Genomic DNA, 26,912 nt, shown 5'->3' on the forward strand with positions numbered 1-26,912 from the left:
TTGGGTCTAGACCAACGTTTGGGTCAAGTTTCGTCGAATTTTGAGAACGTTCAAAATTAAGCTGTTTTGCACGGTTTTATTAAAGCAAGTTTGTCTCCTTTTTATACAAACATGAAGTTATTATTATGCTTAGCAAATTTACCATACAAATTCTTATGTCAAGACCAACGTTTGGGTAACGTTTCGTCGAATTTTGAGAACGTTCAAAATTTAGCTATTTTGCAAGGTTGTATTACAGCAAGTTTGTTTCCATTTTATAAAAACTTGTAGTTATTATAATTTAAGCATAGAAAATTTACCACACAAATTCTTATGTCCAAACCAACATTTGGGTGAATTTTCGTCGAATTCTGAGAATATTCAAATTTAGCTATTTTGCACGGTTTTATTAAAGCAAGTTTGTTTCTATTTCATACAACCTTATAGTTATTATTATGCTTAGCAAATTTACCACCCAAATTCTTATGTTCAGACCAACGTTTTGGTCAAATTTGATCGAATTCTGAGAACGTTCCAAATTTAGCTATTTTGGACGGTTTTATTTAAGAAAGTTTTTTTTCCTTTTACACACACATGTAGTTATTATTACGCTTAGCAAATTTAATACACAAATTATTGGGTGTAGACCAACGTTTGGGTCAAGTTTCGTCGAATTCTGAGAACATTCAAAATTTAGCTGTTTTGGACGGTATTATTATAGCAAGTTTGTTTTCCTTTTACACAAACTTGTAGTTCTTATTACGGTTAGCAAATTTACCACACAAATTCTTGGGTCTAGACCAACGTTAGGGTCAAGTTTCGTCGATTTCTGAAAACGTTCAAAATTAAGCTTATTTGCACGGTTTTATTTAAGCAAGTTTGTTTCCTTTTTATACAAACATGTAATTATTATTACGCTTAGCAAATTTACCACACAAATTCTTATGTGCAGACCAACGTTTTGGTCAAATTTGGTCGAATTCTGAGAACGTTCCAAATTTAGCTATTTTGGACGGTTTTATTTAAGAAAGTTTTTTTTCCTTTTACACACACATGTAGTTATTATTACGCTTAGCAAATTTAATACACAAATTATTGGGTGTAGACCAACGTTTGGGTCAAGTTTCGTGGAATTCTGAGAACATTCAAAATTTAGCTGTTTTGGACGGTATTATTAAAGCAAGTTTGTTTTTCTTTTGTACAAACTTGTAGTTTTTATTACGGTTAGCAAATTTACCACACAAATTCTTGGGTCTAGACCAACGTTTGGGTCAAGTTTCGTCGATTTCTGAAAATGTTCAAAATTAAGCTTCTTTGCACGGTTTTATTAAAGCAAGTTTGTTTCCTTTTTATACAAACATGTAATTATTATTACGCTTAGCAAATTTACCACACAAATTCTTATGTGCAGACCAACGTTTTGGTCAAATTTGGTCGAATTCTGAGAACGTTCAAAATTTAGCTATTTTGGACAGTTTTATTAAAGCAAGTTTGTTTTCCTTTTACACAAACTAGTAGTTATTATTACGGTTAGAAAAATTTACCACACAAGTTCTTGGGTCTAGACCAACGTTTGGGTCAAGTTTCGTCGAATTTTGAGAACGTTCAAAATTAAACTGTTTTGCACGGTTTTATTAAAGCAAGTTTGTCTCCTTTTTATACAAACATGAAGTTATTATTATGCTTAGCAAATTTACCGTACAAATTCTTATGTCAAGACCAACGTTTGGGTAACGTTTCGTCGAATTTTGAGAACGTTCAAAATTTAGCTGTTTTGCAAGGTTTTATTACAGCAAGTTTGCTTCCATTTTATAAAAACTTGTAGTTATTATAATTTAAGCATAGAAAATTCACCACACAAATTCTTATGTCCAAACCAACATTTGGGTGAATTTTCGTCGAATTCTGAGAATATTCAAATTTAGCTATTTTGCACGGTTTTATTAAAGCAAGTTTGTTTCTATTTCATACAACCTTATAGTTATTATTATGCTTAGCAAATTTACCACACAAATTCTTATGTTCAGACCAATGTTTTGGTCAAGTTTGATCGAATTCTGAGAACGTTCCAAATTTAGCTATTTTGACGGTTTTATTTAAGAAAGTTTTTTTTCCTTTTACACACACATGTAGTTATTATTACGCTTAGCAAATTTAATACACAAATTATTGGGTGTAGACCAACGTTTGGGTCAAGTTTCGTCGAATTCTGAGAACATTCAAAATTTAGCTGTTTTGGACGGTATTATTAAAGGAAGTTTGTTTTCCTTTTACACAAACTTGTAGCTTTTATTACGGTTAGCAAATTTACCACACAAATTCTTGGTTCTAGACCAACGTTGGGGTCAAGTTTCGTCGATTTCTGAAAACGTTCAAAATTAAGCTTATTTGCACGGTTTTATTAAAGCAAGTTTGTTTCCTTTTTATACAAACATGTAATTATTATTACGCTTAGAAAATTTACCACACAAATTCTTATGTGCAGACCAACGTTTTGGTCAAATTTGGTCGAATTCTGAGAACGTTCCAAATTTAGCTATTTTGGACGGTTTTATTTAAGAAAGTTTTTTTTCCTTTTACACACACATGTAGTTATTATTACGCTTAGCAAATTTAATACACAAATTATTGGGTGTAGACCAACGTTTGGGTCAAGTTTCGTGGAATTCTGAGAACATTCAAAATTTAGCTGTTTTGGACGGTATTATTAAAGCAAGTTTGTTTTTCTTTTGTACAAACTTGTAGTTTTTATTACGGTTAGCAAATTTACCACACAAATTCTTGGGTCTAGACCAACGTTTGGGTCAAGTTTCGTCGATTTCTGAAAATGTTCAAAATTAAGCTTCTTTGCACGGTTTTATTAAAGCAAGTTTGTTTCCTTTTTATACAAACATGTAATTATTATTACGCTTAGCAAATTTACCACACAAATTCTTATGTGCAGACCAACGTTTTGGTCAAATTTGGTCGAATTCTGAGAACGTTCAAAATTTAGCTATTTTGGACAGTTTTATTAAAGCAAGTTTGTTTTCCTTTTACACAAACTAGTAGTTATTATTACGGTTAGAAAAATTTACCACACAAGTTCTTGGGTCTAGACCAACGTTTGGGTCAAGTTTCGTCGAATTTTGAGAACGTTCAAAATTAAACTGTTTTGCACGGTTTTATTAAAGCAAGTTTGTCTCCTTTTTATACAAACATGAAGTTATTATTATGCTTAGCAAATTTACCGTACAAATTCTTATGTCAAGACCAACGTTTGGGTAACGTTTCGTCGAATTTTGAGAACGTTCAAAATTTAGCTGTTTTGCAAGGTTTTATTACAGCAAGTTTGCTTCCATTTTATAAAAACTTGTAGTTATTATAATTTAAGCATAGAAAATTCACCACACAAATTCTTATGTCCAAACCAACATTTGGGTGAATTTTCGTCGAATTCTGAGAATATTCAAATTTAGCTATTTTGCACGGTTTTATTAAAGCAAGTTTGTTTCTATTTCATACAACCTTATAGTTATTATTATGCTTAGCAAATTTACCACACAAATTCTTATGTTCAGACCAATGTTTTGGTCAAATTTGATCGAATTCTGAGAACGTTCCAAATTTAGCTATTTTGACGGTTTTATTTAAGAAAGTTTTTTTTCCTTTTACACACACATGTAGTTATTATTACGCTTAGCAAATTTAATACACAAATTATTGGGTGTAGACCAACGTTTGGGTCAAGTTTCGTCGAATTCTGAGAACATTCAAAATTTAGCTGTTTTGGACGGTATTATTAAAGGAAGTTTGTTTTCCTTTTACACAAACTTGTAGCTTTTATTACGGTTAGCAAATTTACCACACAAATTCTTGGTTCTAGACCAACGTTGGGGTCAAGTTTCGTCGATTTCTGAAAACGTTCAAAATTAAGCTTATTTGCACGGTTTTATTAAAGCAAGTTTGTTTCCTTTTTATACAAACATGTAATTATTATTACGCTTAGCAAATTTACCACACAAATTCTTATGTGCAGACCAACGTTTTGGTCAAATTTGGTCGAATTCTGAGAACGTTCCAAATTTAGCTATTTTGGACGGTTTTATTTAAGAAAGTTTTTTTTCCTTTTACACACACATGTAGTTATTATTACGCTTAGCAAATTTAATACACAAATTATTGGGTGTAGACCAACGTTTGGGTCAAGTTTCGTCGAATTCTGAGAACATTCAAAATTTAGCTGTTTTGGACGGTATTATTAAAGGAAGTTTGTTTTCCTTTTACACAAACTTGTAGCTTTTATTACGGTTAGCAAATTTACCACACAAATTCTTGGTTCTAGACCAACGTTGGGGTCAAGTTTCGTCGATTTCTGAAAACGTTCAAAATTAAGCTTATTTGCACGGTTTTATTAAAGCAAGTTTGTTTCCTTTTTATACAAACATGTAATTATTATTACGCTTAGCAAATTTACCACACAAATTCTTATGTGCAGAGCAACATTTTGGTCAAGTTTGGTCGAATTCTGAGAACGTTGAAAATTTAGCTATTTTGGACGGTTTTATTAAAGCAAGTTTATTTTTTCCTTTTACACAAACTAGTAGTTATTATTACCGTTAGAAAAATTTACCACACAAGTTCTTGGGTCTAGACCAACGTTTGGGTCAAGTTTCGTCGAATTCTGAGAAAGTTCAAAATTAAGCTGTTTTTCACGGTTTTATTAAAGCAAGTTTGTCTCCTTTTTATACAAACATGAAGTTATTATTATGCTTAGCAAATTTACCATACAAATTCTTATGTCAAGACCAACGTTTGGGTCAAGTTTCGTCGAAATTTGAGAACGTTCAAAATTTAGCTGTTTTGCAAGGTTTTATTACAGCAAGTTTGTTTCCATTTTATAAAAACTTGTAGTTATTATAATTTAAGCATAGAAAATTCACCACACAAATTTTTATGTCCAAACCAATATTTGGGTGAATTTTCGTCGAATTCTGAGAATATTCAAATTTAGCTATTTTGCACGGTTTATTAAAGCAAGTTTGTTTCTATTTCATACAACCTTATAGTTATTATTATGCTTAGCAAATTTACCACCCAAATTCTTTTGTTCAGACCAACGTTTTGGTCAAGTTTGATCGAATTCTGAGAACGTTCCAAATTTAGCTATTTTGGACGGTTTTATTTAAGAAAGTTTTTTTTCCTTTTACACACACATGTAGTTATTATTACGCTTAGCAAATTTAATACACAAATTATTGGGTGTAGACCAACGTTTGGGTCAAGTTTCGTCGAATTCTGAGAACATTCAAAATTTAGCTGTTTTGGACAGTATTATTAAAGGAAGTTTGTTTTCCTTTTACACAAACTTGTAGCTTTTATTACGGTTAGCAAATTTACCACACAAATTCTTGGTTCTAGACCAACGTTGGGGTCAAGTTTCGTCGATTTCTGAAAACGTTCAAAATTAAGCTTATTTGCACGGTTTTATTAAAGCAAGTTTGTTTCCTTTTTATACAAACATGTAATTATTATTACGCTTAGCAAATTTACCACACAAATTCTTATGTGCAGACCAACGTTTTGGTCAAATTTGGTCGAATTCTGAGAACGTTCAAAATTTAGCTATTTTGGACAGTTTTATTAAAGCAAGTTTGTTTTCCTTTTACACAAACTAGTAGTTATTATTATGGTTAGAAAAATTTACCACACAAGTTCTTGGGTCTAGACCAACGTTTGGGTCAAGTTTCGTCGAATTTTGAGAACGTTCAAAATTAAGCTGTTTTGCACGGTTTTATTAAAGCAAGTTTGTCTCCTTTTTATACAAACATGAAGTTATTATTATGCTTAGCAAATTTACCATACAAATTCTTATGTCAAGACCAACGTTTGGGTAACGTTTCGTCGAATTTTGAGAACGTTCAAAATTTAGCTATTTTGCAAGGTTGTATTACAGCAAGTTTGTTTCCATTTTATAAAAACTTGTAGTTATTATAATTTAAGCATAGAAAATTTACCACACAAATTCTTATGTCCAAACCAACATTTGGGTGAATTTTCGTCGAATTCTGAGAATATTCAAATTTAGCTATTTTGCACGGTTTTATTAAAGCAAGTTTGTTTCTATTTCATACAACCTTATAGTTATTATTATGCTTAGCAAATTTACCACCCAAATTCTTATGTTCAGACCAACGTTTTGGTCAAATTTGATCGAATTCTGAGAACGTTCCAAATTTAGCTATTTTGGACGGTTTTATTTAAGAAAGTTTTTTTTCCTTTTACACACACATGTAGTTATTATTACGCTTAGCAAATTTAATACACAAATTATTGGGTGTAGACCAACGTTTGGGTCAAGTTTCGTCGAATTCTGAGAACATTCAAAATTTAGCTGTTTTGGACGGTATTATTATAGCAAGTTTGTTTTCCTTTTACACAAACTTGTAGTTCTTATTACGGTTAGCAAATTTACCACACAAATTCTTGGGTCTAGACCAACGTTAGGGTCAAGTTTCGTCGATTTCTGAAAACGTTCAAAATTAAGCTTATTTGCACGGTTTTATTAAAGCAAGTTTGTTTCCTTTTTATACAAACATGTAATTATTATTACGCTTAGCAAATTTACCACACAAATTCTTATGTGCAGACCAACGTTTTGGTCAAATTTGGTCGAATTCTGAGAACGTTCCAAATTTAGCTATTTTGGACGGTTTTATTTAAGAAAGTTTTTTTTCCTTTTACACACACATGTAGTTATTATTACGCTTAGCAAATTTAATACACAAATTATTGGGTGTAGACCAACGTTTGGGTCAAGTTTCGTGGAATTCTGAGAACATTCAAAATTTAGCTGTTTTGGACGGTATTATTAAAGCAAGTTTGTTTTTCTTTTGTACAAACTTGTAGTTTTTATTACGGTTAGCAAATTTACCACACAAATTCTTGGGTCTAGACCAACGTTTGGGTCAAGTTTCGTCGATTTCTGAAAATGTTCAAAATTAAGCTTCTTTGCACGGTTTTATTAAAGCAAGTTTGTTTCCTTTTTATACAAACATGTAATTATTATTACGGTTAGCAAATTTACCACACAAATTCTTATGTGCAGAGCAACATTTTGGTCAAGTTTGGTCGAATTCTGAGAACGTTGAAAATTTAGCTATTTTGGACGGTTTTATTAAAGCAAGTTTATTTTTTCCTTTTACACAAACTAGTAGTTATTATTACCGTTAGAAAAATTTACCACACAAGTTCTTGGGTCTAGACCAACGTTTGGGTCAAGTTTCGTCGAATTCTGAGAAAGTTCAAAATTAAGCTGTTTTGCACGGTTTTATTAAAGCAAGTTTGTCTCCTTTTTATACAAACATGAAGTTATTATTATGCTTAGCAAATTTACCATACAAATTCTTATGTCAAGACCAACGTTTGGGTCAAGTTTCGTCGAAATTTGAGAACGTTCAAAATTTAGCTGTTTTGCAAGGTTTTATTACAGCAAGTTTGTTTCCATTTTATAAAAACTTGTAGTTATTATAATTTAAGCATAGAAAATTCACCACACAAATTCTTATGTCCAAACCAATATTTGGGTGAATTTTCGTCGAATTCTGAGAATATTCAAATTTAGCTATTTTGCACGGTTTATTAAAGCAAGTTTGTTTCTATTTCATACAACCTTATAGTTATTATTATGCTTAGCAAATTTACCACCCAAATACTTATGTTCAGACCAACGTTTTGGTCAAGTTTGATCGAATTCTGAGAAAGTTCCAAATTTAGCTATTTTGGACGGTTTTATTTAAGAAAGTTTTTTTTCCTTTTACACACACATGTAGTTATTATTACGCTTAGCAAATTTAATACACAAATTATTGGGTGTAGACCAACGTTTGGGTCAAGTTTCGTCGAATTCTGAGAACATTCAAAATTTAGCTGTTTTTGACGGTATTATTAAAGGAAGTTTGTTTTCCTTTTACACAAACTTGTAGCTTTTATTACGGTTAGCAAATTTACCACACAAATTCTTGGTTCTAGACCAACGTTGGGGTCAAGTTTCGTCGATTTCTGAAAACGTTCAAAATTAAGCTTATTTGCACGGTTTTATTAAAGCAAGTTTGTTTCCTTTTTATACAAACATGTAATTATTATTACGCTTAGCAAATTTACCACACAAATTCTTATGTGCAGACCAACGTTTTGGTCAAATTTGGTCGAATTCTGAGAACGTTCAAAATTTAGCTATTTTGGACAGTTTTATTAAAGCAAGTTTGTTTTCCTTTTACACAAACTAGTAGTTATTATTACGGTTAGAAAAATTTACCACACAAGTTCTTGGGTCAAGACCAACGTTTGGGTCAAGATTCGTCGAATTTTGAGAACGTTCAAAATTAAGCTGTTTTGCACGGTTTTATTAAAGCAAGTTTGTCTCCTTTTTATACAAACATGAAGTTATTATTATGCTTAGCAAATTTACCATACAAATTCTTATGTCAAGACCAACGTTTGGGTAACGTTTCGTCGAATTTTGAGAACGTTCAAAATTTAGCTGTTTTGCAAGGTTTTATTACAGCAAGTTTGTTTCCATTTTATAAAAACTTGTAGTTATTATAATTTAAGCATAGAAAATTTACCACACAAATTCTTATGTCCAAACCAACATTTGGGTGAATTTTCGTCGAATTATGAGAATATTCAAATTTAGCTATTTTGCACGGTTTTATTAAAGCAAGTTTGTTTCTATTTCATACAACCTTATAGTTATTATTATGCTTAGCAAATTTACCACCCAAATTCTTATGTTCAGACCAACGTTTTGGTCAAGTTTGATCGAATTCTGAGAACGTTCCAAATTTAGCTATTTTGGACGGTTTTATTTAAGAAAGTTTTTTTTCCTTTTACACACACATGTAGTTATTATTACGCTTAGCAAATTTAATACACAAATTATTGGGTGTAGACCAACGTTTGGGTCAAGTTTCGTCGAATTATGAGTACATTCAAAATTTAGCTGTTTTGGACGGTATTATTAAAGGAAGTTTGTTTTCCTTTTACACAAACTTGTAGCTTTTATTACGGTTAGCAAATTTACCACACAAATTCTTGGTTCTAGACCAACGTTGGGGTCAAGTTTCGTCAATTTCTGAAAACGTTCAAAATTAAGCTTATTTGCATGGGTTTATTAAAGCAAGTTTGTTTCCTTTTTATACAAACATGTAATTATTATTACGCTTAGCAAATTTACCACACAAATTCTTATGTGCAGACCAAAGTTTTGGTCAAATTTGGTCGAATTCTGAGAACGTTCAAAATTTAGCTATTTTGGACAGTTTTATTAAAGCAAGTTTGTTTTCCTTTTACACAAACTAGTAGTTATTATTACGGTTAGAAAAATTTACCACACAAGTTCTTGGGTCTAGACCAACGTTTGGGTCAAGTTTCGTCGAATTCTGAGAAAGTTCAAAATTAAGCTGTTTTGCACGGTTTTATTAAAGCAAGTTTGTCTCCTTTTTATACAAACATGAAGTTATTATTATGCTTAGCAAATTTACCATACAAATTCTTATGTCAAGACCAACGTTTGGGTAACGTTTCGTCGAATTTTGAGAACGTTCAAAATTTAGCTGTTTTGCAAGGTTTTATTACAGCAAGTTTGTTTCCATTTTATAAAAACTTGTAGTTATTATAATTTAAGCATAGAAAATTCACCACACAAATTTTTATGTCCAAAACAACATTTGGGTGAATTTTCGTCGAATTCTGAGAATATTCAAATTTAGCAATTTTGCACGTTTTATTAAAGCAAGTTTGTTTCTATTTCATACAACCTTATAGTTATTATTATGCTTAGCAAATTTACCACACAAATTCTTATGTTCAGACCAACGTTTTGGTCAAGTTTGATCGAATTCTGAGAACGTTCCAAATTTAGCTATTTTGGACGGTTTTATTTAAGAAACTTTTTTTTCCTTTTACACACACATGTAGTTATTATTACGCTTAGCAAATTTAATACACAAATTATTGGGTGTAGACCAACGTTTGGGTCAAGTTTCGTCGAATTCTGAGAACATTCAAAATTTAGCTGTTTTTGACGGTATTATTAAAGGAAGTTTGTTTTCCTTTTACACAAACTTGTAGCTTTTATTACGGTTAGCAAATTTACCACACAAATTCTTGGTTCTAGACCAACGTTGGGGTCAAGTTTCGTCGATTTCTGAAAACGTTCAAAATTAAGCTTATTTGCACGGTTTTATTAAAGCAAGTTTGTTTCCTTTTTATACAAACATGTAATTATTATTACGCTTAGCAAATTTACCACACAAATTCTTATGTGCAGACCAACGTTTTGGTCAAATTTGTTCGAATTCTGAGAACGTTCAAAATTTAGCTATTTTGGACAGTTTTATTAAAGCAAGTTTGTTTTCCTTTTACACAAACTAGTAGTTATTATTACGGTTAGAAAAATTTACCACACAAGTTCTTGGGTCTAGACCAACGTTTGGGTCAAGTTTCGTCGAAATTTGAGAACGTTCAAAATTTAGCTGTTTTGCAAGGTTTTATTACAGCAAGTTTGTTTCTATTTTATAAAAACTTGTAGTTATTATAATTTATGCATAGAAAATTCACCACACAAATTCTTATGTCCAAACCAATATTTGGGTGAATTTTCGTCGAATTCTGAGAATATTCAAATTTAGCTATTTTGCACGGTTTATTAAAGCAAGTTTGTTTCTATTTCATACAACCTTATAGTTATTATTATGCTTAGCAAATTTACCACCCAAATTCTTATGTTTAGACCAACGTTTTGGTCAAGTTTGATCGAATTCTGAGAACGTTCCAAATTTAGCTATTTTGGACGGTTTTATTTAAGAAAGTTTTTTTTCCTTTTACACACACATGTAGTTATTATTACGCTTAGCAAATTTAATACACAAATTATTGGGTGTAGACCAACGTTTGGGTCAAGTTTCGTCGAATTCTGAGAACATTCAAAATTTAGCTGTTTTTGACGGTATTATTAAAGGAAGTTTGTTTTCCTTTTACACAAACTTGTAGCTTTTATTACGGTTAGCAAATTTACCACACAAATTCTTGGTTCTAGACCAACGTTGGGGTCAAGCTTCGTCGATTTCTGAAAACGTTCAAAATTAAGCTTATTTGCACGGTTTTATTAAAGCAAGTTTGTTTCCTTTTTATACAAACATGTAATTATTATTACGCTTAGCAAATTTACCACACAAATTCTTATGTGCAGACCAACGTTTTGGTCAAATTTGGTCGAATTCTGAGAACGTTCAAAATTTAGCTATTTTGGACAGTTTTATTAAAGCAAGTTTGTTTTCCTTTTACACAAACTAGTAGTTATTATTACGGTTAGAAAAATTTACCACACAAGTTCTTGGGTCAAGACCAACGTTTGGGTCAAGTTTCGTCGAATTTTGAGAACGTTCAAAATTAAGCTGTTTTGCACGGTTTTATTAAAGCAAGTTTGTCTCCTTTTTATACAAACATGAAGTTATTATTATGCTTAGCAAATTTACCATACAAATTCTTATGTCAAGACCAACGTTTGGGTAACGTTTCGTCGAATTTTGAGAACGTTCAAAATTTAGCTGTTTTGCAAGGTTTTATTACAGCAAGTTTGTTTCCATTTTATAAAAACTTGTAGTTATTATAATTTAAGCATAGAAAATTTACCACACAAATTCTTATGACCAAACCAATATTTGGGTGAATTTTCGTCGAATTCTGAGAATATTCAAATTTAGCTATTTTGCAGGGTTTATTAAAGCAAGTTTGTTTCTATTTCATACAACCTTATAGTTATTATTATGCTTAGCAAATTTACCACCCAAATTCTTATGTTTAGACCAACGTTTTGGTCAAGTTTGATCGAATTCTGAGAACGTTCCAAATTTAGCTATTTTGGACGGTTTTATTTAAGAAAGTTTTTTTTCCTTTTACACACACATGTAGTTATTATTACGCTTAGCAAATTTAATACACAAATTATTGGGTGTAGACCAACGTTTGGGTCAAGTTTCGTCGAATTCTGAGAACATTCAAAATTTAGCTGTTTTGGACGGTATTATTAAAGGAAGTTTGTTTTCCTTTTACACAAACTTGTAGCTTTTATTACGGTTAGCAAATTTACCACACAAATTCTTGGTTCTAGACCAACGTTGGGGTCAAGTTTCGTCGATTTCTGAAAACGTTCAAAATTAAGCTTATTTGCACGGTTTTATTAAAGCAAGTTTGTTTCCTTTTTATACAAACATGTAATTATTATTACGCTTAGCAAATTTACCACACAAATTCTTATGTGCAGACCAACGTTTTGGTCAAATTTGGTCGAATTCTGAGAACGTTCAAAATTTAGCTATTTTGGACAGTTTTATTAAAGCAAGTTTGTTTTCCTTTTACACAAACTAGTAGTTATTATTACGGTTAGAAAAATTTACCACACAAGTTCTTGGGTCTAGACCAACGTTTGGGTCAAGTTTCGTCGAATTTTGAGAACTTTCAAAATTAAGCTGTTTTGCACGGTTTTATTAAAGCAAGTTTGTCTCCTTTTTATACAAACATGAAGTTATTATTATGCTTAGCAAATTTACCATACAAATTCTTATGTCAAGACCAACGTTTGGGTCAAGTTTCGTCGAAATTTGAGAACGTTCAAAATTTAGCTGTTTTGCAAGGTTTTATTAGAGCAAGTTTGTTTCCATTTTATAAAAACTTGTAGTTATTATAATTTAAGCATAGAAAATTCACCACACAAATTCTTATGTCCAAACCAATATTTGGGTGAATTTTCGTCGAATTCTGAGAATATTCAAATTTAGCTATTTTGCAGAGTTTATTAAAGCAAGTTTGTTTCTATTTCATACAACCTTATAGTTATTATTATGCTTAGCAAATTTACCACCCAAATTCTTATGTTTAGACCAACGTTTTGGTCAAGTTTGATCGAATTCTGAGAACGTTCCAAATTTAGCTATTTTGGACGGTTTTATTTAAGAAAGTTTTTTTTCCTTTTACACACACATGTAGTTATTATTACGCTTAGCAAATTTAATACACAAATTATTGGGTGTAGACCAACGTTTGGGTCAAGTTTCGTCGAATTCTGAGAACATTCAAAATTTAGCTGTTTTTGACGGTATTATTAAAGGAAGTTTGTTTTCCTTTTACACAAACTTGTAGCTTTTATTACGGTTAGCAAATTTACCACACAAATTCTTGGTTCTAGACCAACGTTGGGGTCAAGTTTCGTCGATTTCTGAAAACGTTCAAAATTAAGCTTATTTGCACGGTTTTATTAAAGCAAGTTTGTTTCCTTTTTATACAAACATGTAATTATTATTACGCTTAGCAAATTTACCACACAAATTCTTATGTGCAGACCAACGTTTTGGTCAAATTTGGTCGAATTCTGAGAACGTTCAAAATTTAGCTATTTTGGACAGTTTTATTAAAGCAAGTTTGTTTTCCTTTTACACAAACTAGTAGTTATTATTACGGTTAGAAAAATTTACCACACAAGTTCTTGGGTCAAGACCAACGTTTGGGTCAAGTTTCGTCGAATTTTGAGAACGTTCAAAATTAAGCTGTTTTGCACGGTTTTATTAAAGCAAGTTTGTCTCCTTTTTATACAAACATGAAGTTATTATTATGCTTAGCAAATTTACCATACAAATTCTTATGTCAAGACCAACGTTTGGGTAACGTTTCGTCAAATTTTGAGAACGTTCAAAATTTAGCTGTTTTGCAAGGTTTTATTACAGCAAGTTTGTTTCCATTTTATAAAAACTTGTAGTTATTATAATTTAAGCATAGAAAATTTACCACACAAATTCTTATGTCCAAACCAATATTTGGGTGAATTTTCGTCGAATTCTGAGAATATTCAAATTTAGCTATTTTGCAGGGTTTATTAAAGCAAGTTTGTTTCTATTTCATACAACCTTATAGTTATTATTATGCTTAGCAAATTTACCACCCAAATTCTTATGTTTAGACCAACGTTTTGGTCAAGTTTGATCGAATTCTGAGAACGTTCCAAATTTAGCTATTTTGGACGGTTTTATTTAAGAAAGTTTTTTTTCCTTTTACACACACATGTAGTTATTATTACGCTTAGCAAATTTAATACACAAATTATTGGGTGTAGACCAACGTTTGGGTCAAGTTTCGTCGAATTCTGAGAACATTCAAAATTTAGCTGTTTTTGACGGTATTATTAAAGGAAGTTTGTTTTCCTTTTACACAAACTTGTAGCTTTTATTACGGTTAGCAAATTTACCACACAAATTCTTGGTTCTAGACCAACGTTGGGGTCAAGTTTCGTCGATTTCTGAAAACGTTCAAAATTAAGCTTATTTGCACGGTTTTATTAAAGCAAGTTTGTTTCCTTTTTATACAAACATGTAATTATTATTACGCTTAGCAAATTTACCACACAAATTCTTATGTGCAGACCAACGTTTTGGTCAAATTTGGTCGAATTCTGAGAACGTTCAAAATTTAGCTATTTTGGACAGTTTTATTAAAGCAAGTTTGTTTTCCTTTTACACAAACTAGTAGTTATTATTACGGTTAGAAAAATTTACCACACAAGTTCTTGGGTCTAGACCAACGTTTGGGTCAAGTTTCGTCGAATTTTGAGAACGTTCAAAATTAAGCTGTTTTGCACGGTTTTATTAAAGCAAGTTTGTCTCCTTTTTATACAAACATGAAGTTATTATTATGCTTAGCAAATTTACCATACAAATTCTTATGTCAAGACCAACGTTTGGGTCAAGTTTCGTCGAAATTTGAGAACGTTCAAAATTTAGCTGTTTTGCAAGGTTTTATTACAGCAAGTTTGTTTCTATTTTATAAAAACTTGTAGTTATTATAATTTATGCATAGAAAATTCACCACACAAATTCTTATGTCCAAACCAATATTTGGGTGAATTTTCGTCGAATTCTGAGAATATTCAAATTTAGCTATTTTGCACGGTTTATTAAAGCAAGTTTGTTTCTATTTCATACAACCTTATAGTTATTATTATGCTTAGCAAATTTACCACCCAAATTCTTATGTTCAGACCAACGTTTTGGTCAAGTTTGATCGAATTCTGAGAAAGTTCCAAATTTAGCTATTTTGGACGGTTTTATTTAAGAAAGTTTTTTTTCCTTTTACACACACATGTAGTTATTATTACGCTTAGCAAATTTAATACACAAATTATTGGGTGTAGACCAACGTTTGGGTCAAGTTTCGTCGAATTCTGAGAACATTCAAAATTTAGCTGTTTTTGACGGTATTATTAAAGGAAGTTTGTTTTCCTTTTACACAAACTTGTAGCTTTTATTACGGTTAGCAAATTTACCACACAAATTCTTGGTTCTAGACCAACGTTGGGGTCAAGTTTCGTCGATTTCTGAAAACGTTCAAAATTAAGCTTATTTGCACGGTTTATTAAAGCAAGTTTGTTTCCTTTTTATACAAACATGTAATTATTATTACGCTTAGCAAATTTACCACACAAATTCTTATGTGCAGACCAACGTTTTGGTCAAATTTGGTCGAATTCTGAGAACGTTCAAAATTTAGCTATTTTGGACAGTTTTATTAAAGCAAGTTTGTTTTCCTTTTACACAAACTAGTAGTTATTATTACGGTTAGAAAAATTTACCACACAAGTTCTTGGGTCAAGACCAACGTTTGGGTCAAGATTCGTCGAATTTTGAGAACGTTCAAAATTAAGCTGTTTTGCACGGTTTTATTAAAGCAAGTTTGTCTCCTTTTTATACAAACATGAAGTTATTATTATGCTTAGCAAATTTACCATACAAATTCTTATGTCAAGACCAACGTTTGGGTAACGTTTCGTCGAATTTTGAGAACGTTCAAAATTTAGCTGTTTTGCAAGGTTTTATTACAGCAAGTTTGTTTCCATTTTATAAAAACTTGTAGTTATTATAATTTAAGCATAGAAAATTTACCACACAAATTCTTATGTCCAAACCAACATTTGGGTGAATTTTCGTCGAATTATGAGAATATTCAAATTTAGCTATTTTGCACGGTTTTATTAAAGCAAGTTTGTTTCTATTTCATACAACCTTATAGTTATTATTATGCTTAGCAAATTTACCACCCAAATTCTTATGTTCAGACCAACGTTTTGGTCAAGTTTGATCGAATTCTGAGAACGTTCCAAATTTAGCTATTTTGGACGGTTTTATTTAAGAAAGTTTTTTTTCCTTTTACACACACATGTAGTTATTATTACGCTTAGCAAATTTAATACACAAATTATTGGGTGTAGACCAACGTTTGGGTCAAGTTTCGTCGAATTATGAGTACATTCAAAATTTAGCTGTTTTGGACGGTATTATTAAAGGAAGTTTGTTTTCCTTTTACACAAACTTGTAGCTTTTATTACGGTTAGCAAATTTACCACACAAATTCTTGGTTCTAGACCAACGTTGGGGTCAAGTTTCGTCAATTTCTGAAAACGTTCAAAATTAAGCTTATTTGCATGGGTTTATTAAAGCAAGTTTGTTTCCTTTTTATACAAACATGTAATTACTATTACGCTTAGCAAATTTACCACACAAATTCTTATGTGCAGACCAAAGTTTTGGTCAAATTTGGTCGAATTCTGAGAACGTTCAAAATTTAGCTATTTTGGACAGTTTTATTAAAGCAAGTTTGTTTTCCTTTTACACAAACTAGTAGTTATTATAACAGTTAGAAAAATTTACCACACAAGTTCTTGGGTCTAGACCAACGTTTGGGTCAAGTTTCGTCGAATTCTGAGAAAGTTCAAAATTAAGCTGTTTTGCACGGTTTTATTAAAGCAAGTTTGTCTCCTTTTTATACAAACATGAAGTTATTATTATGCTTAGCAAATTTACCATACAAATTCTTATGTCAAGACCAACGTTTGGGTAACGTTTCGTCGAATTTTGAGAACGTTCAAAATTTAGCTGTTTTGCAAGGTTTTATTACAGCAAGTTTGTTTCCATTTTATAAAAACTTGTAGTTATTATAATTTAAGCATAGAAAATTCACCACACAAATTTTTATGTCCAAAACAACATTTGGGTGAATTTTCGTCGAATTCTGAGAATATTCAAATTTAGCTATTTTGCACGTTTTATTAAAGCAAGTTTGTTTCTATTTCATACAACCTTATAGTTATTATTATGCTTAGCAAATTTACCACACAAATTCTTATGTTCAGACCAACGTTTTGGTCAAGTTTGATCGAATTCTGAGAACGTTCCAAATTTAGCTATTTTGGACGGTTTTATTTAAGAAACTTTTTTTTCCTTTTACACACACATGTAGTTATTATTACGCTTAGCAAATTTAATACACAAATTATTGGGTGTAGACCAACGTTTGGGTCAAGTTTCGTCGAATTCTGAGAACATTCAAAATTTAGCTGTTTTTGACGGTATTATTAAAGGAAGTTTGTTTTCCTTTTACACAAACTTGTAGCTTTTATTACGGTTAGCAAATTTACCACACAAATTCTTGGTTCTAGACCAACGTTGGGGTCAAGTTTCGTCGATTTCTGAAAACGTTCAAAATTAAGCTTATTTGCACGGTTTTATTAAATCAAGTTTGTTTCCTTTTTATACAAACATGTAATTATTATTACGCTTAGCAAATTTACCACACAAATTCTTATGTGCAGACCAACGTTTTGGTCAAATTTGTTCGAATTCTGAGAACGTTCAAAATTTAGCTATTTTGGACAGTTTTATTAAAGCAAGTTTGTTTTCCTTTTACACAAACTAGTAGTTATTATTACGGTTAGAAAAATTTACCACACAAGTTCTTGGGTCTAGACCAACGTTTGGGTCAAGTTTCGTCGAATTTTGAGAACGTTCAAAATTTAGCTGTTTTGGACGGTATTATTAAAGCAAGTTTGTTTTTCTTTTGTACAAACTTGTAGTTCTTATTACGGTAAGCAAATTTTACCATACAAATTCTTGGGTCTAGACCAACGTTTGGGTCAAGTTTCGTCGATTTCTGAAAACGTTCAAAATTAAGCTTCTTTGCATGGTTTTATTAAAGCAAGTTTGTTTCCTTTTTATACAAACATGTAATTATTATTACGGTTAGCAAATTTACCACACAAATTCTTATGTGCAGAGCAACATTTTGGTCAAGTTTGGTCGAATTCTGAGAACGTTGAAAATTTAGCTATTTTGGACGGTTTTATTAAAGCAAGTTTATTTTTTCCTTTTACACAAACTAGTAGTTATTATTACCGTTAGAAAAATTTACCACACAAGTTCTTGGGTCTAGACCAACGTTTGGGTCAAGTTTCGTCGAATTCTGAGAAAGTTCAAAATTAAGCTGTTTTGCACGATTTTATTAAAGCAAGTTTGTCTCCTTTTTATACAAACATGAAGTTATTATTATGCTTAGCAAATTTACCATACAAATTCTTATGTCAAGACCAACGTTTGGGTCAAGTTTCGTCGAAATTTGAGAACGTTCAAAATTTAGCTGTTTTGCAAGGTTTTATTACAGCAAGTTTGTTTCCATTTTATAAAAACTTGTAGTTATTATAATTTAAGCATAGAAAATTCACCACACAAATTCTTATGTCCAAACCAATATTTGGGTGAATTTTCGTCGAATTCTGAGAATATTCAAATTTAGCTATTTTGCACGGTTTATTAAAGCAAGTTTGTTTCTATTTCATACAACCTTATAGTTATTATTATGCTTAGCAAATTTACCACCCAAATTCTTATGTTCAGACCAACGTTTTGGTCAAGTTTGATCGAATTCTGAGAACGTTCCAAATTTAGCTATTTTGGACGGTTTTATTTAAGAAAGTTTTTTTCCCTTTTACACACACATGTAGTTATTATTACGCTTAGCAAATTTAATACACAAATTATTGGGTGTAGACCAACGTTTGGGTCAAGTTTCATCGAATTCTGAGAACATTCAAAATTTAGCTGTTTTGGACGGTATTATTAAAGGAAGTTTGTTTTCCTTTTACACAAACTTGTAGGTTTTATTACGGTTAGCAAATTTACCACACAAATTCTTGGTTCTAGACCAACGTTGGGGTCAAGTTTCATCGATTTCTGAAAACGTTCAAAATTAAGCTTATTTGCACGGTTTTATTAAAGCAAGTTTGTTTCCTTTTTATACAAACATGTAATTATTATTACGCTTAGCAAATTTACCACACAAATTCTTATGTGCAGACCAACGTTTTGGTCAAATTTGGTCGAATTCTGAGAACGTTCAAAATTTAGCTATTTTGGATGGTTTTATTAAAGCAAGTTTGTTTTCCTTTTACACAAACTAGTAGTTATTATTACGGTTAGAAAAATTTACCACACAAGTTCTTGGGTCTAGACCAACGTTTGGGTCAAGTTTCGTCGAATTTTGAGAACGTTCAAAATTTAGATGTTTTGGACGGTATTATTAAAGCAAGTTTGTTTTTCTTTTGTACAAACTTGTAGTTCTTATTACGGTTAGCAAATTTTACCATACAAATTCTTGGGTCTAGACCAACGTTTGGGTCAAGTTTCGTCGATTTCTGAAAACGTTCAAAATTAAGCTTCTTTGCACGGTTTTGTTAAAGCAAGTTTGTTTCCTTTTTATACAAACATGTAATTATTATTACGGTTAGCAAATTTACCACACAAATTCTTATGTGCAGAGCAACATTTTGGTCAAGTTTGGTCGAATTCTGAGAACGTTGAAAATTTAGCTATTTTGGACGGTTTTATTAAAGCAAGTTTATTTTTTCCTTTTACACAAACTAGTAGTTATTGTTACCGTTAGAAAAATTTACCACACAAGTTCTTGGGTCTAGACCAACGTTTGGGTCAAGTTTCGTCGAATTCTGAGAAAGTTCAAAATTAAGCTGTTTTGCACGGTTTTATTAAAGCAAGTTTGTCTCCTTTTTATACAAACATGAAGTTATTATTATGCTTAGCAAATTTACCATACAAATTCTTATGTCAAGACCAACGTTTGGGTAACGTTTCGTCGAATTTTGAGAACGTTCAAAATTTAGCTGTTTTGCAAGGTTTTATTACAGCAAGTTTGTTTCCATTTTATAAAAACTTGTAGTTATTATAATTTAAGCATAGAAAATTTACCACACAAATTCTTATGTCCAAACCAACATTTGGGTGAATTTTCGTCGAATTATGAGAATATTCAAATTTAGCTATTTTGCACGGTTTTATTAAAGCAAGTTTGTTTCTATTTCATACAACCTTATAGTTATTATTATGCTTAGCAAATTTACCACCCAAATTCTTATGTTCAGACCAACGTTTTGGTCAAGTTTGATCGAATTCTGAGAACGTTCCAAATTTAGCTATTTTGGACGGTTTTATTTAAGAAAGTTTTTTTTCCTTTTACACACACATGTAGTTATTATTACGCTTAGCAAATTTAATACACAAATTATTGGGTGTAGACCAACGTTTGGGTCAAGTTTCGTCGAATTATGAGAACATTCAAAATTTAGCTGTTTTGGACGGTATTATTAAAGGAAGTTTGTTTTCCTTTTACACAAACTTGTAGCTTTTATTACGGTTAGCAAATTTACCACACAAATTCTTGGTTCTAGACCAACGTTGGGGTCAAGTTTCGTCAATTTCTGAAAACGTTCAAAATTAAGCTTATTTGCATGGGTTTATTAAAGCAAGTTTGTTTCCTTTTTATACAAACATGTAATTATTATTACGCTTAGCAAATTTACCACACAAATTCTTATGTGCAGACCAAAGTTTTGGTCAAATTTGGTCGAATTCTGAGAACGTTCAAAATTTAGCTATTTTGGACAGTTTTATTAAAGCAAGTTTGTTTTCCTTTTACACAAACTAGTAGTTATTATTACGGTTAGAAAAATTTACCACACAAGTTCTTGGGTCTAGACCAACATTTGGGTCAAGTTTCGTCGAATTCTGAGAATGTTCAAAATTAAGCTGTTTTGCACGGTTTTATTAAAGCAAGTTTGTCTCCTTTTTATACAAACATGAAGTTATTATTATGCTTAGCAAATTTACCATACAAATTCTTATGTCAAGACCAACGTTTGGGTAACGTTTCGTCGAATTTTGAGAACGTTCAAAATTTAGCTGTTTTGCAAGGTTTTATTACAGCAAGTTTGTTTTCATTTTATAAAAACTTGTAGTTATTATAATTTAAGCATAGAAAATTCACCACACAAATTTTTATGTCCAAAACAACATTTGGGTGAATTTTCGTCGAATTCTGAGAATATTCAAATTTAGCTATTTTGCACGTTTTATTAAAGCAAGTTTGTTTCTATTTCATACAACCTTATAGTTATTATTATGCTTAGCAAATTTACCACACAAATTCTTATGTTCAGACCAACGTTTTGGTCAAGTTTGATCGAATTCTGAGAACGTTCCAAATTTAGCTATTTTGGACGGTTTTATTTAAGAAACTTTTTTTTCCTTTTACACACACATGTAGTTATTATTACGCTTAGCAAATTTAATACACAAATTATTGGGTGTAGACCAACGTTTGGGTCAAGTTTCGTCGAATTCTGAGAACATTCAAAATTTAGCTGTTTTTGACGGTATTATTAAAGGAAGTTTGTTTTCCTTTTACACAAACTTGTAGCTTTTATTACGGTTAGCAAATTTACCACACAAATTCTTGGTTCTAGACCAACGTTGGGGTCAAGTTTCGTCGATTTCTGAAAACGTTCAAAATTAAGCTTATTTGCACGGTTTTATTAAATCAAGTTTGTTTCCTTTTTATACAAACGTGTAATTATTATTACGCTTAGCAAATTTACCACACAAATTCTTATGTGCAGACCAACGTTTTGGTCAAATTTGTTCGAATTCTGAGAACGTTCAAAATTTAGCTATTTTGGACAGTTTTATTAAAGCAAGTTTGTTTTCCTTTTACACAAACTAGTAGTTATTATTACGGTTAGAAAAATTTACCACACAAGTTCTTGGGTCTAGACCAACGTTTGGGTCAAGTTTCGTCGAATTTTGAGAACGTTCAAAATTAAGCTGTTTTGCACGGTTTTATTAAAGCAAGTTTGTCTCCTTTTTATACAAACATGAAGTTATTATTATGCTTAGCAAATTTACCATACAAATTCTTATGTCAAGACCAACGTTTGGGTCAAGTTTCGTCGAAATTTGAGAACGTTCAAAATTTAGCTGTTTTGCAAGGTTTTATTACAGCAAGTTTGTTTCCATTTTATAAAAACTTGTAGTTATTATAATTTAAGCATAGAAAATTTACCACACAAATTCTTATGTCCAAACCAACATTTGGGTGAATTTTCGTCGAATTCTGAGAATATTCAAATTTAGCTATTTTGCACGGTTTTATTAAAGCAAGTTTGTTTCTATTTCGTACAACCTTATAGTTATTATTATGCTTAGCAAATTTACCACCTAAATTCTTATGTTCAGACCAACGTTTTGGTCAAATTTGATCGAATTCTGAGAACGTTCCAAATTTAGCTATTTTGGACGGTTTTAATTAAGAAAGTTTTTTTTCCTTTTACACACACATGTAGTTATTATTACGCTTAGCAAATTTAATACACAAATTATTGGGTGTAGACCAACGTTTGGGTCAAGTTTCGTCGAATTATGAGAACATTCAAAATTTAGCTGTTTTTGACGGTATTATTAAAGGAAGTTTGTTTTCCTTTTACACAAACTTGTAGCTTTTATTACGGTTAGCAAATTTACCACACAAATTCTTGGTTCTAGACCAACGTTGGGGTCAAGTTTCGTCAATTTCTGAAAACGTTCAAAATTAAGCTTATTTGCATGGGTTTATTAAAGCAAGTTTGTTTCCTTTTTATACAAACATGTAATTATTATTACGCTTAGCAAATTTACCACACAAATTCTTATGTGCAGACCAAAGTTTTGGTCAAATTTGGTCGAATTCTGAGAACGTTCAAAATTTAGCTATTTTGGACAGTTTTATTAAAGCAAGTTTGTTTTCCTTTTACACAAACTAGTAGTTATTATTACGGTTAGAAAAATTTACCACACAAGTTCTTGGGTCTAGACCAACATTTGGGTCAAGTTTCGTCGAATTCTGAGAAAGTTCAAAATTAAGCTGTTTTGCACGGTTTTATTAAAGCAAGTTTGTCTCCTTTTTATACAAACATGAAGTTATTATTATGCTTAGCAAATTTACCATACAAATTCTTATGTCAAGACCAACGTTTGGGTAACGTTTCGTCGAATTTTGAGAACGTTCAAAATTTAGCTGTTTTGCAAGGTTTTATTACAGCAAGTTTGTTTTCATTTTATAAAAACTTGTAGTTATTATAATTTAAGCATAGAAAATTTACCACACAAATTCTTATGTCCAAACCAACATTTGGGTGAATTTTCGTCGAATTATGAGAATATTCAAATTTAGCTATTTTGCACGGTTTTATTAAAGCAAGTTTGTTTCTATTTCATACAACCTTATAGTTATTATTATGCTTAGCAAATTTACCACCCAAATTCTTATGTTCAGACCAACGTTTTGGTCAAGTTTGATCGAATTCTGAGAACGTTCCAAATTTAGCTATTTTGGACGGTTTTATTTAAGAAAGTTTTTTTTCCTTTTACACACACATGTAGTTATTATTACGCTTAGCAAATTTAATACACAAATTATTGGGTGTAGACCAACGTTTGGGTCAAGTTTCGTCGAATTATGAGAACATTCAAAATTTAGCTGTTTTGGACGGTATTATTAAAGGAAGTTTGTTTTCCTTTTACACAAACTTGTAGCTTTTATTACGGTTAGCAAATTTACCACACAAATTCTTGGTTCTAGACCAACGTTGGGGTCAAGTTTCGTCAATTTCTGAAAACGTTCAAAATTAAGCTTATTTGCATGGGTTTATTAAAGCAAGTTTGTTTCCTTTTTATACAAACATGTAATTATTATTACGCTTAGCAAATTTACCACACAAATTCTTATGTGCAGACCAAAGTTTTGGTCAAATTTGGTCGAATTCTGAGAACGTTCAAAATTTAGCTATTTTGGACAGTTTTATTAAAGCAAGTTTGTTTTCCTTTTACACAAACTAGTAGTTATTATTACGGTTAGAAAAATTTACCACACAAGTTCTTGGGTCTAGACTAACATTTGGGTCAAGTTTCGTCGAATTCTGAGAAAGTTCAAAATTAAGCTGTTTTGCACGGTTTTATTAAAGCAAGTTTGTCTCCTTTTTATACAAACATGAAGTTATTATTATGCTTAGCAAATTTACCATACAAATTCTTATGTCAAGACCAACGTTTGGGTAACGTTTCGTCGAATTTTGAGAACGTTCAAAATTTAGCTGTTTTGCAAGGTTTTATTACAGCAAGTTTGTTTTCATTTTATAAAAACTTGTAGTTATTATAATTTAAGCATAGAAAATTCACCACACAAATTTTTATGTCCAAAACAACATTTGGGTGAATTTTCGTCGAATTCTGAGAATATTCAAATTTAGCTATTTTGCACGTTTTATTAAAGCAAGTTTGTTTCTATTTCATACAACCTTATAGTTATTATTATGCTTAGCAAATTTACCACACAAATTCTTATGTTCAGACCAACGTTTTGGTCAAGTTTGATCGAATTCTGAGAACGTTCCAAATTTAGCTATTTTGGACGGTTTTATTTAAGAAACTTTTTTTTCCTTTTACACACACATGTAGTTATTATTACGCTTAGCAAATTTAATACACAAATTATTGGGTGTAGACCAACGTTTGGGTCAAGTTTCGTCGAATTCTGAGAACATTCAAAATTTAGCTGTTTTTGACGGTATTATTAAAGGAAGTTTGTTTTCCTTTTACACAAACTTGTAGCTTTTATTACGGTTAGCAAATTTACCACACAAATTCTTGGTTCTAGACCAACGTTGGGGTCAAGTTTCGTCGATTTCTGAAAACGTTCAAAATTAAGCTTATTTGCACGGTTTTATTAAATCAAGTTTGTTTCCTTTTTATACAAACGTGTAATTATTATTACGCTTAGCAAATTTACCACACAAATTCTTATGTGCAGACCAACGTTTTGGTCAAATTTGTTCGAATTCTGAGAACGTTCAAAATTTAGCTATTTTGGACAGTTTTATTAAAGCAAGTTTGTTTTCCTTTTACACAAACTAGTAGTTATTATTACGGTTAGAAAAATTTACCACACAAGTTCTTGGGTCTAGACCAACGTTTGGGTCAAGTTTCGTCGAATTTTGAGAACGTTCAAAATTAAGCTGTTTTGCACGGTTTTATTAAAGCAAGTTTGTCTCCTTTTTATACAAACATGAAGTTATTATTATGCTTAGCAAATTTACCATACAAATTCTTATGTCAAGACCAACGTTTGGGTCAAGTTTCGTCGAAATTTGAGAACGTTCAAAATTTAGCTGTTTTGCAAGGTTTTATTACAGCAAGTTTGTTTCCATTTTATAAAAACTTGTAGTTATTATAATTTAAGCATAGAAAATTTACCACACAAATTCTTATGTCCAAACCAACATTTGGGTGAATTTTCGTCGAATTCTGAGAATATTCAAATTTAGCTATTTTGCACGGTTTTATTAAAGCAAGTTTGTTTCTATTTCGTACAACCTTATAGTTATTATTATGCTTAGCAAATTTACCACCTAAATTCTTATGTTCAGACCAACGTTTTGGTCAAATTTGATCGAATTCTGAGAACGTTCCAAATTTAGCTATTTTGGACGGTTTTAATTAAGAAAGTTTTTTTTCCTTTTACACACACATGTAGTTATTATTACGCTTAGCAAATTTAATACACAAATTATTGGGTGTAGACCAACGTTTGGGTCAAGTTTCGTCGAATTATGAGAACATTCAAAATTTAGCTGTTTTTGACGGTATTATTAAAGGAAGTTTGTTTTCCTTTTACACAAACTTGTAGCTTTTATTACGGTTAGCAAATTTACCACACAAATTCTTGGTTCTAGACCAACGTTGGGGTCAAGTTTCGTCAATTTCTGAAAACGTTCAAAATTAAGCTTATTTGCATGGGTTTATTAAAGCAAGTTTGTTTCCTTTTTATACAAACATGTAATTATTATTACGCTTAGCAAATTTACCACACAAATTCTTATGTGCAGACCAAAGTTTTGGTCAAATTTGGTCGAATTCTGAGAACGTTCAAAATTTAGCTATTTTGGACAGTTTTATTAAAGCAAGTTTGTTTTCCTTTTACACAAACTAGTAGTTATTATTACGGTTAGAAAAATTTACCACACAAGTTCTTGGGTCTAGACCAACATTTGGGTCAAGTTTCGTCGAATTCTGAGAAAGTTCAAAATTAAGCTGTTTTGCACGGTTTTATTAAAGCAAGTTTGTCTCCTTTTTATACAAACATGAAGTTATTATTATGCTTAGCAAATTTACCATACAAATTCTTATGTCAAGACCAACGTTTGGGTAACGTTTCGTCGAATTTTGAGAACGTTCAAAATTTAGCTGTTTTGCAAGGTTTTATTACAGCAAGTTTGTTTCCATTTTATAAAAACTTGTAGTTATTATAATTTAAGCATAGAAAATTCACCACACAAATTTTTATGTCCAAAACAACATTTGGGTGAATTTTCGTCGAATTCTGAGAATATTCAAATTTAGCTATTTTGCACGTTTTATTAAAGCAAGTTTGTTTCTATTTCATACAACCTTATAGTTATTATTATGCTTAGCAAATTTACCACACAAATTCTTATGTTCAGACCAACGTTTTGGTCAAGTTTGATCGAATTCTGAGAACGTTCCAAATTTAGCTATTTTGGACGGTTTTATTTAAGAAACTTTTTTTTCCTTTTACACACACATGTAGTTATTATTACGCTTAGCAAATTTAATACACAAATTATTGGGTGTAGACCAACGTTTGGGTCAAGTTTCGTCGAATTCTGAGAACAT

This window comes from Sesamum indicum, linkage group LG10, assembly GCF_026168435.1.
Source record: "Sesamum indicum cultivar Baizhima isolate 11 linkage group LG10, ASM2616843v1, whole genome shotgun sequence".
NCBI classification, from domain to species: domain Eukaryota; kingdom Viridiplantae; phylum Streptophyta; class Magnoliopsida; order Lamiales; family Pedaliaceae; genus Sesamum; species Sesamum indicum.